The sequence below is a fragment of the Mastigoproctus giganteus genome, chromosome 6 (genome assembly GCF_048544385.1).
Source record: "Mastigoproctus giganteus isolate SK-2022 chromosome 6, ASM4854438v1, whole genome shotgun sequence".
Taxonomy (NCBI): Eukaryota; Metazoa; Arthropoda; class Arachnida; order Uropygi; family Thelyphonidae; genus Mastigoproctus; species Mastigoproctus giganteus.
The window spans coordinates 165,508,696-165,521,087 of NC_143580.1; the positions used below are offsets into that span (position 1 = coordinate 165,508,696).

Here is a 12,392-nt window from a genome sequence, read left to right on the forward strand (position 1 = left end):
GAGAGAGCGATCTCCTTGATCGCCCCCTAAGAGCACGGAAATGTCCTGGTCAGCGATGATCTTTGTTACTATATTTATACAAATTTGTATAGCAACTACTCTGCATATCATACCACTATGCGGTTTACGGAGATTTGCTTCTGGACGTATTTTGGGCTTCTGTGCCGATTTGGAGGCAGTGAATACTACCTTACTGGTGGAAAATGAACGTTTGAGGGTACGTTCAGCCGAGCTAGAGACTCGTGCAGAGCTTTTTGGAAATTTACTGAAGACGCAGACCGAATCTGGTAAATTGCGTCCTGGACATAAAACATTTGTCACTATGTCTAGTCTGAGCGGAGGAACATGTTCCCAAACTGTAGCAAGGGACCAACCAGAGAGTATGCCATCTACAAAGGACACCAGAGAAGAGAAGTCAACAGAAGTTCCCTTGGATCCTACCTTGCCTGATGGCACAGTGTATGAAAAATCTCTAGCCTTGAAGACAGCATTAGAGAATGTTTTCAAAGAACCATCAAACAGAATTACAACAGGTATTAGGTGGCGGATTGCAAACATTTTTAGTAAGATGGAAGCCATGCTGCTAGAGACCTTCCTGGAAATTGAAAAGGCAAACGTGAAGATACAAATCTACGAACAATGTGGGGCAAATCAAATGCAACAGCGTGCCCCCACATATGTCCAGGTGCTGAGGAATGGCTCAAACCAGTTACAACCAAACGAAGAAGGGCAACAAGAAAAAAGGCAACCACTCTTGAAAACACCAAACTTGGTGGTTCTCAGACCGACAACCCTGGAAAACGCTGAAAATGTCCAATCCAGCGAAGAACTGAAGGTTAAATTTATGAAAGAGATGAAAGATGACTTGAGGACTACTAGAATTAAAACAATAAGAAAAACAAGAAGCACGGGACTAATAATAGAAACAGAAAATAAGGAAGATATACAGGCAATAATGGAAAACCCAAAACTTGTCAAGTTAGGGCTAACAGCGGAGCCGCCAAAAAAGCGTGGGCCTTCAATTATAATATTTAATGTAGACCAAGACGTAACGCCTGAACAACTAGCAACTGAAATTGTCACCAGAAATTTAAGGAATTTAGCCCAGGAAGAACAAAAAAAATGCACGGTAACACCAAGGTATTCAACCGGTACCAGATCGGGAACCAATAGGAACTGGGTAGTTGAACTAGACCCATCTGCATGGCAACAGCTGAAAAACTGCAACAGAATATATATAGAATGGGGATCCCACCGGTTCCGGGAGCATGCAGCGGTGCCGAAATGCTTTCGGTGCTGCAAGTTCGGACACACAACCCACACCTGTACTCAGACAACGCCTACTTGCGGCCATTGCTCTGGCAAGGGCCATGAGTACAAAACTTGCCCCAACAGGGAACAGGATCCAACCTGTGCCAATTGTAAAGCAGCCAAAATGGAATACACACATTCGATCAGAGATCCAAACTGCCCGGTCTATATCAAAGCAAAGGGTCAATACCAAAAGAGAACCGACTATGGAGACAAACAATAAGAAATATAATACATCCAAAATAGAGATCATCCAACAAAATGCGCAAAGAGCCAGAGCAGTGGCAGAACAGCTAAGGATAAAAGCTGACGAAATCAATGCAGACATTCTCATACTCCAGGAGCCGTACACCCACTCTAAACGGGTGTGTGGATACCCAATCACATATAAGATAGTACACGAAGAGGAAGATACCCCTTGGGCGGCGGTAGTGGTATGCAACCCAGACTACACAGTCACGAAAGTTAAACAACTATGCTCGTCATGGGCAGCTTGTGCCCACGTATTGACGCCACTAGGCCAGTTCTACATAGTGGCACAGTACTGTAGACCAGGGGAGGACATTACCCCAGCTACACAATACCTTCAAGTTTTGATAGACTTGCTCCCGGACGAGAAAATAATCATAGGGGGAGATGTCAATTGCCGATCCCCCACCTGGCACAGCCTGACTCCGGACAGAAGCGGAACTCGGAACGGGCAAATACTAGACGAATATCTTTCTAACTCCCCGATCATGGTACTAAATCGGCCACACCAACTGCCCACGTTCTGTAACACACTGTGGGCGGCCACGATCGACGTCACGCTGTCCACTAGGAACGTCGCAGGCTATATTAAGGATTGGCTTGTTCGGGATTCGTGGACAACGTCCGATCACAGAGTGATTACCTATCAGATAGCAAGGTCACTTGACAGAGCCCCAATATCCAAGCAAATACAGAGCCGATATGCCATTCGCAAAGCAAATTGGGAACGTTTTAAGGAAATCCTAATACCAGCAACGGCCCAACATCTAACTGAGACAAATCAGCTCGAGGAACCCAATAAAACCCAAACTAAAGTAACCAAGATAATAACAGAAGCCAGCAACGCAGCAATAAAAAGAAGAAGCCCGATCCGGGGGGCTGTCCCGTGGTGGACCCTGGAAATTCAACAGCTCAGACGGGAAACAATTACAAGAAGAAAACAATTCCAACGGGCAAGGCGTACATGGCCGGCCCATGAGGTTGAAGCTTTAAGGGAAAGATATAGAGAAGCCAGAAACAGCTACACAAATGCGATCGTCAAGAGCAAACGCAAGGCCTGGGAGACCTTTGTAAGCACAACAGGGAACACCGAACCCTGGGGTGTGGTATACAAGATAGCGACGAATAAACTTCCCAGGGGGGAAGTCATTTCAACCACCCAGACACCACAAGGTGATTATACCACCACGTGGCAACAATCTATAAGCAATATATTGGATGCAATCTTCCCGAAACCAATAGAGCCATCACTGCCAGAGCAACTTATCATCTGTCAAGATAATGAAGTTTACTCAACAGACACTCAGGAGCCACCCTTCACACGGGATGAACTACAACAAATGGCAACCACGATAAGAAATAATAAATGTCCAGGCCTGGACTACTTAGAACCCGAAATTATTAAGAAGACCGTGGAGATCGTTCCAGACCTCCTCTTACACCTATATAAAGCTGCTTGGCTAAGGGCATCTTCCCCAAAAAATGGAAGACAGCAAAGGTAAAATTAATCGCCAAAAATTCGAACAAACCACCCCACCTGCCAAATTCCTATCGGCCAATAGCCCTGCTGCCGGTTGCAAGCAAACTGCTTGAAAGACTACTCTGTACAAGGATAAATCAGCATTACCAGGCAGCGAAACTCACAGAGACATCGCAATACGGATTCAAGAAGGGTTCGTCTACTGTGGAAGCCTTGCGTAGCCTATCGGAATCAGCAGCAAACTGCAATAATAAATATCTTCTAGCCATCTCTGTTGACTTCGCTGGGGCGTTCGACACCATTTGGTGGCCGAGCGTACTGACAAGACTAAGGCTGGCACATGTGCCGATCAACTTATATTCCATAATTAGGTCTTATCTCTCCGAGAGACGCATCATCGTGGAAGCACCTTATGGTAGAGTGAATCGTGATGTCCACAGGGGCTGTCCCCAGGGTTCTGTTCTGGGGCCGCTCCTGTGGAATATGGTTTTGGATGGGTTCTTGGCTTTGCACCTTGGTGATGTGCGCTCCCAGGCCTTTGCTGATGATTTGGTCCTCACCATTGCTGCAGATAGCTTGGCCCAGCTAGAGGAAAAGGCCAATCAAGCAATGCTGATATTGCAAAACTGGACCAGAACCCACTGCCTGACGATATCAACATATCAACAACAAAGACGTCCTCCGTCCTGCTAAAAGGCAAGCTTGATATACGTAGACCGCCACAAATAAAGGTGGGACCTACCACAATAAAATTAGTGACCCAGTTAAAATATTTAGGAGTTATACTGGATGGTAATCTTACTTTTAAACACCATCTAACTTATATCAGAGCCAAAATCAAAAGATACTCTGGATTGGTGGCTAGGATCGTCAGGCGGGACTGGGGGTTAAACCAACGCACCCTGTCATTGTTTTATAAAACAACCTCCTACCGATCATCACTTACGCCTCAGCAATATGGTTTTCCAAAACAGGAACTGTAGTAAACCGACGCATCCTTGATGCAACGCAAAGAACAATCCTACTGACAGTTACACGTGCTTGTAGGACAACCAGTACCCACGCGCTGCAGGTCTTGGCCGGAGCTCTTCCCCTTGACTTAGAGATCATGCGTAGGGGAATGAACTACCACATAGAGAAAGGAATACCTTGTACATACCATGGCTATACTGTGGACGTTAATGCACCACAAAAAAATGAAAAGACAAGGCTGCAAAAACACCTGATGCAAGTTTGGCAGGAGCGCTGGGCCAACTCAAATAAGGGAAATATCACCAGGAAATTCATTCCGAACATCGACAGGATGTACCCCAGTCCCCCAACTTGGTTTAAACCTGGCTTATACACCACCTATTTATTGACTGGTCACGGGGCCTTTACAGCCAAGCTGGCAGCGCTGGGGATTGAGGTGGATCCGAGATGTGCCTGTGGGGAGCTTGAGTGCTGGGAGCACATTATGTATGATTGCACCCATTATGAGGACCTCAGGTGCAGACTGATCACTGCAATACACTACCTCCCCAAGAACTTGGAATCACATCTATTGGACTCACTTGAGGAATACAGGGAGCTAAAGGAATATGCCCAAAAACTATTTGGTAGGCGTAAAACATTGATAGCCATCTACAGAAGGTAAATAAAAAAAAAAAAAAAAAAAAGAACATGCGTGGAGAGGACTCAAGGAGAACCTCGCCCAGGAACCTGCTTACTACTAATCATCTAAAACCAGCGATCGCAAGAATAACCCCATGGAGCTGCGGATCTTCCCATGATGAAGAGAACCACAGCCATAGCTAACAGACCAACAATGGACCTGACTAGTGTTCATAGCTGAGGAAAAATATGGCTACCAATGACAGAGAAGACCAACGAAGATAGAGAACTCCAAGTTGCTGCCTCAACGGAGCCATATTGGCTCTATGCTCTGCACTCTCTTGTGCAGTGCAATTCTTTTACTCCCACACCCGGCAGGGGTGGGAGGTGACGGCTTGCTGTCGCCTCTCTTCCCTGCCACACCATTTCTTCCCTCTGGTGGGGCATGGGCATGCCTCACTGAAAAATTGGGGGTCACCTACCCTATCGACCCTCTTCTTCCTATTTCACCCACCAGCCTTCATTCTCCCCTCCCAGCACTTTTTCTTGCACAGCGTATAGCCCTACACGTCCAAATTTAAATACACCAAAAAATTTCGCCCAACCTTTTAGGCACTTCAGAAACAGGCTTTCAGCGTCAACCCCATATTAGTGCTTTAATGTAAGTGATTTAAAATCAACCGCGGTCGTTCCAATTTTATTTTAGGTCCTAGCCACTAAAATCCCAGGAAAGTAAGTGGCAGGACCAGCCAGAGTACAATTGACTCAATGGTAACACCCGGCTAGCCTCCACGTGGCGAGGTATGGACAACGTCTGGTCCCATTAGGGGCCTGGCGGCCAATAAGCCGGATAAACAATGGGCACAACATATAACACTACTCATGACCCACACACTTCTAAATCTCTGGCTTTGACAGGGTACTGTCACCGATACATAGAACATTCGCGGAGATGGGAGAAATCCCAGGAGCCGCTAGACCCTCAATATACCTCATACCTCATAAACAAGTTAGAATGTGTTATGAGAATATTGGAGGTTTCAAAATGCCCACATTGTTCCAAGCAAAGAAATATATAGCCCTTTTCAAGGTTTATAGATAAGAGTTTTTAAGAAAACGCAGGATTTGCAAAGTGGATAGGATATTAATTTTATTTCTTTTAGTTGTTCCTGTAAATAAGGTTTTATTGTGTTAATGTTATCTTCCAAATAATTAAAGGTATTATTATTTGGTTTCTTTGGTCTGGAAGCATTTGTGAACATTTCTATGCTATTTGGAAATATTTATTTTACAAATAAAATATATTTACAACTATTATTTATTACTCGTAAATATTTGTACCAACAGAGGGCCGAGATTTACATATTGAGACGTTACAGCGTAATGTGTAAACACGCGTGAAAAAGGGAAGGCAGGCGTTTACGCTGTTGTGTTGAACCGTGTGATAAATGGTAAAGGGCCCTCGTGGTTAGCACAGCTGGTATAATCGCCGTTCTCCCCCACATCGGGTGGAAAACACCTGAGTTCGAATCCAGTCAATGACGCGAAGAATTTTTATACACCTTTTTCACAATGTGGTTGAGTTAGTCGGTTTCTGATGAGGGTAGCAGCATGGTTTTTCTCCAGGAAACTCAGGTTTTTCGTCCAACAAAACAGCAAAGCAACCACAGAACACACACAATTTACAGACATATGATACGGCACAACAGGCCTACGTTGCTGATGTGCCTAAAACCCTACAACAACAAATGGTAACGATAATGGCACAAGGCGAGAAAGCTTTAGTAGTCCGTCGTTTTAATGAAAATAACCACAGTGTAATAAAGTCGAAGAAAGTCGTAATATCCATAGTGTTATTTACGACTTTTCTGTTTTCCAGCTCTCAAATATGTAGAATAATCTTCATATTAAATACAAATCTTCGTTAACGTGATTAAGAGGTTTAAAGGACTGAAAATCTCTGTGACAGGCCACGAAGACGTCCTCGAGTGTGACTGAAAATTGTCCCATGGGTAGCTGAATCTATCGATAAGTAGGCTGCCTACATCGCTCACAGCACTCCTAGCACACGAACGGCCTCGCAAACTGTTCACTTTCCTTGGAGAACTCTCAGAAATGTTCTTTGTGTTTATATGTAGTAATATTCCTACAAAATCACAAGGGTACATTAAACCTTACCCGCCAATAAGCCTAAACGTGCGTGGACTTTGTCCAGTGAGTGCTATATTAAATGGAAACTGAACCATTTTTCTTGGCACAAAGAATTCTGGATTTGAGTTGTCGTTATTTGTTAACCCACATCAGTTTCAAAAAGCTACCCATTCTCCAAAGGTGGCTGTGTAGAGCAGTTTCATCCCTATATATTGTATATCTTCAGCCATTATTTTTCGAAAGGCCCGCTTCTAATGAAACAGAACCCATAACCGTTTTACAGGACAACACTATAAAATCCTATCAGAATAGAAAATCATACCGCGTTCAAGAGAGGACACGAAGAACCTTTCTGACAGTGCTCCAAGAAACACTAACAATACGCAATCTTCAAGACAATCTTCATTGCTTCATGCTTAACGGAGCGTCGCAAACATTCGCTACACCAGTTTCTATTCTATTGATGAAATAATTATACATGATCAAATAATATGTAAAATTTCCCCAATGATTGACTTCCACGTTGGCCAACCTTGATTCCTGCAGATTTTGATTATGGGGCTATTTGAAAGGCCGCTTCACAGAAAAAAAAAAACTTTCTTTAGAGTCTTTAAAGAATAACATTCGACATAAGGTTTCAAGCATCTCTAAAGACCTTGTTGCATGCGAGTGTGAACACAATGTTATTCTCCATCTACTTAAAGTTAACAGATCAAAGAGATGGGCCAACAGAATATCCCTGATATACAGTATAATGAGTTTCTCTAATGGCTTTTTGGATTAAAATAAAACCTTGACCTCCTGATGATGAACATTGGAACTATTTTTTGTTTTTAACTATAGAACAGGTTTTTTTTATGCCTGACTTTTTACGTTTTTTAGCTATTCAATAATAATTAAAACTGTAAAATGAGGCTTCATTTTACAATTTTCATATAGCTAAGGACTTGCCAGTCTGTATATGCAAGCTGGAATTCGTACTAAGTGGACAATATATATATTAAAATTACTTCATTTATAATTCATTATAAATGAAAAATTTATGTTAATATTTCATTATTTATAATGGAGACAATAGAAGAAACAAGGAACAATTTAATTATGCAAATGAGCCAAATGCTCAGAAATACACTAACAAAGAGGTATATTCGATTATTACAGTGTAACATATTGTGTATGTAAACTGTGTGCGTTCTATGACCGGTTTGCCTATTTTATTGGAAGAAAAACCATGCAACTCTTTTACCCAGATAACTTGCCCATGGTGTGAAAAAAGCCTATAACAATTCCCCTCGTCTTGGCGGTATTTGAACTTAGGCTTTTATCAGTCTTCTACCAGTGAAGGTCTGATCATTATTGCAAACAGATGCCACAACTATACACTAAGTGAAAACTTTATTAAATCAACTACCCTTTTCGTGAATCCCGCTTCTTCAGTAACAGCATCACATGTTCGTACCGTGCAATATAAATCAGACCAGCAAATACGTAGGGACGCTATATGTATGCAATTCAGTGCGAGAATGGGTAAGACAAGGATTTAAATGACTTTGAATTATTTATTGAATGATTTCATTGACTGGCAGTAATCGGTGCCCAATGCACCGGTACGAGTATCTCGAAAACTACAACCCTGCTTCAGTTTCCATGTATGACTGTCTCCGGCGTATCAAGATTGGTCCAATAAAATAAAGAAATACATTTTTGATTTCCTTTAACAGCTTCAGTCTAGCAGGATAATTTATTCTGTAGAAAGTGCAGTTTTAAAACGTCTAATTTCGGTGAATACTTCCAAATTTTCTGCTCTTTTTCTACCACCAAAGTCAAGAAGCTTAAAGTAGTATATATTTTTTTAGCATACCAATGTCTTTTCGTTAGCACATAGATCTCTATACTGTATTTATTGTACAGAAAGAGCTAATCGTCTATGCTCCGCAAAGCGTTAGATTGGAAATGAGTGGTGTGCTGTTGTAATGCGCACCTTTATAACTCGCGTGCTTTACTTCTTAGAATTAAAATCCTATCAGTCCTATAAAATACTATCCCGGACGTCATATTTTAATTTAAAATGTTCAATTACATGAGGGTCCATCTTGTGCCAAAATTTGCGCGATTAAGTTTATATATACAGTATATATATATAACTGTACTTAACAAAACCTGAGTGTTTAATATTGTTTATTATTTTACTGTATTTAGTTGCCCACTCAAAATACACTTTTTTCGATAATGTAGAACAGAAAAATATGCCAAAATCATATCTGCCAAATAGAATAGAATTGGGCTGTTCCCAGTCTGTATCAGAAGTACTGGCAAAGAGCAAAACAACCATCCAGCATAAAACCTGTGGGGCGAAACCGCTGGTGAATGAATCGGATGAGAGACTACTGCAACAGCTTCTGCGCACCTACAGGGCGGTCACATAGGGTTGCAAATGATAACAGGGTACAGTGTGCGGCATTCCAAAGCACACTGCAGCAGGCCTATTTGACATACTCTCCTTCTGACTGCACGCTAGTCATTGTCTCAACTGATGCTGCGAACACCGTGGCTGGACAATAGATGGCTGAAAGGTGTGGTAACCAGACGAATTCCGTTTCTTTTTCTATCACGCCAACGGAAGAATGCGTGTGTAGCGAAGAAAAAGAAGCGATGGACTCGACACGTACGGTGAGTACTGTGCATGCTTGTAGCGGCGCTATTCTGGTCTGGGGATGTTTTGCTGTGGAATGTTCTACACCCTGTGTGTGTGTGTGTGCAAGGATATTTGACAGCAGAGACCTGTCACACCATACCATCATTGCCAACCATGTACAGATTCAATGTTCCAGCTTTTCCGTAACACTGGAACAGACGCGCGTAGAAATGGTTTGCTGAACGTTCTGAAGACCCCACTGTCCTACAATTCATCTGATTTAACCCCCCCCCCCGCCTTTGAACATCTGCAGAATGAGGTCAAAGGGCTATCAAACGTGCAGATCCGCAGTCCTCAAATATGAGACAATTATGGGCCTCTATACATACAGTATGGAGATCAACCATATCTTCAGATGCGCTCAAACACATTGTTACATCCATTCTACGAAGTATGCAAGTCTTTCTGCGAGCACAAGGAAACCGACTCGATATTAGATAAGTGGTCCTATTTCCATATCCTTTCAGTGTAGAAGCAGCTTATTATTCATACAAATGTAGACTGGATGTTTCAAAATAACGTGCAAAAAATTCTGGTTCTTTTGCTAAGGTCCAAAATAATAAAAACAGCCATCATAAACATATGTCTGAGAATGCTTAATTTCGAAGTTATTACACATAAAAGTGATATTCAAAAACATACTACAATAACATCATCATCATATCACCTCTAGACAGCATTATCATCCTGGCAGAGGTAAATTTTTTTCTGTTTATACTCCGGCACGACAACCAAGTCAGTAGAGTTTACAATAAATCGTCAATACAAATATTTATCGTATTTAGTAGTCACGGGCTTGAACCCCGGTCCACTCAAGGAACGCGTGCTACGCACCCACCCTCGCTCCTGACCACTGGGCTACGTCAGGTACCCTCCGGTAACATCGAATCCCTAAAAATCTATAAAATCCTACAAAGTTTATTACTATATTTAATATCACTCATATACTACGTGAAATTAATAATATAGTTTATAAGTTAATATAGTTAAAAGCTATTCGCCTAAACTACTATATACATTAAGGTGATATTTCAGGCAGCTTACCGATACCCACATCAGACCATGCTGTTGGGGAGCAGAAAATAGAAAGGTTTACAAATTTGTCCTCATCATAACTAATCAGACTACCATAAATTCCGTTTTACAAGTTTTTAATAATATCCATATGAGACTAAAATTTACTTTAAAAACCGAGAAGGAAGATACAAAATCTATCAACTTTCTTAAATTTACGCTAAAAAGGTTAGGGGGGAAAACTAAATTTTAGCATTTATAGAAAACATACTAATATGGGCATGTACAATACAATAGGTACCACCCATACACATACAAAAAATCGGTCATGATTAACTGGTTTTAAAGCATTTAAAAACCAGTTTTTAAATGCTTTCACACAAAGGGGGTTACAGTTCGAAATTGAGGAACTAACAAGGAGATTCCTAAATAGAGGTTATCCAATTACCTCTATTAATAAAATTAAACTGATTGCCCAGGAAAAGATAACTGTTAACAATCCGAAACAAATATTGATAAAAAGCATTTTATTATAGTCCCATACGTAGAAAATTGGTATAACAAATTAAATGATTTATGTAAGGGTACAGATATGAAAGCAATAGCTAGAACCGACCAATAAATTACATACATTATTAAAGAAGGGTTCCTCAAATTCTTCCTGTCAACAAACGCATGATCTCGTCTATGGCATTTCGTGTAAAGACTGCGACTTGGTTTACGTTGGATCTACTCGGGGGGTGTTGGATTTTAGCGTTAAACAACATGAGGCTTCTGTACGCGTGTCAAGAGCAAACGCTTCAGAGTTGGCATTTCATGCTGTAAATGAGGCACGTTCCTTTCTTTTTAATGAAGCCAGAATAATTAATATTCAGCACAATTATAGTAAATTACTTATTGCTGAAACGCTTGAAATGAAACTCCGTAAAAACTCAATTAATATTCGTAGACCTTTTTTTTTTTTAATTTCGGATGATTAGTCCTATAAACGCATGCGTGATGAGGACTAAATTTCTTTTAAATACTTACCCATCGACGCATTTTTAGTTTCATTCCGTCTTGTGAACACGAAGCATCGAAAAGTTTCTGTCTAACTTGAGGGAGAAATTTGTCTTCACGTATTTCTTATTTAGTTGTTCTTTCTACTATGAGTAAATTTGACATAATGTTTTCCTATAATGATGGTTGCATCACGGTTGATAGTTTTGGAGTTGGGTTGGAGCTTCGACGGTGATTCCGGGTTATTAAGTCGGTGTCGTAGCTATCGTTATGGAACACATTAAAATGTAGTTTATTAAATTCATTGTATTTTAATCAATTTACGTGATGGAATAGGAGAGTTGGATAAGAAGCCTTCCTATAAAGAGATCAAGGTAATCCCTGTATTATTTACTAAAAGTAAATACAAGGATATTAAAGTCTTATCTGCTGACAGACTCCTCTTGCCGATGTTCCCAGAAACCACATGTGCATATAGGCAAGAAGTGCTCCAGCAGTTACTTTATAGGTGAGGGATTAAGTCCAATAGCCAATAGAATTGTGCCAAGTTTTCTATCTTGGATACGAGGTTCTTGTGTAGTGGAAGCCTGTAGTGACCTTTTATCTCATATTCTGAACATCATGTTTGGTATGCATGCTGATTCTGGTGGTCTGGAGATTGAATGCTGGCTACTAAACTGGACATCTGGCCTATTTTCTTTTCCTGGTTTTTCATTTTTTCTATTTTATTATCAAAAAGATCGAAATATTGCTGGTTGTATTCGAGTCCTCGTTTTCTATTGATTGCTGAGACTATGGACATTTTTATGAAGAAGGCTTCTTTGAATTTCCTTCTGTTGTATTGGCTGTCTGTAGAAAACCAATACAACAGAAGGAAGCGTTATTGAAATCCCAAGTGTC

At 41.1% G+C, this 12,392-nt stretch overlaps 1 protein-coding gene across 1 annotated transcript in view; it reads left to right on the forward strand.

Annotated features, from left to right (window-relative positions):
* Positions 1-12,392, forward strand: part of LOC150084721 (uncharacterized) — a 239,809-nt gene that overhangs the window by 90,472 nt on the left and 136,945 nt on the right. The window lies entirely within an intron of this gene.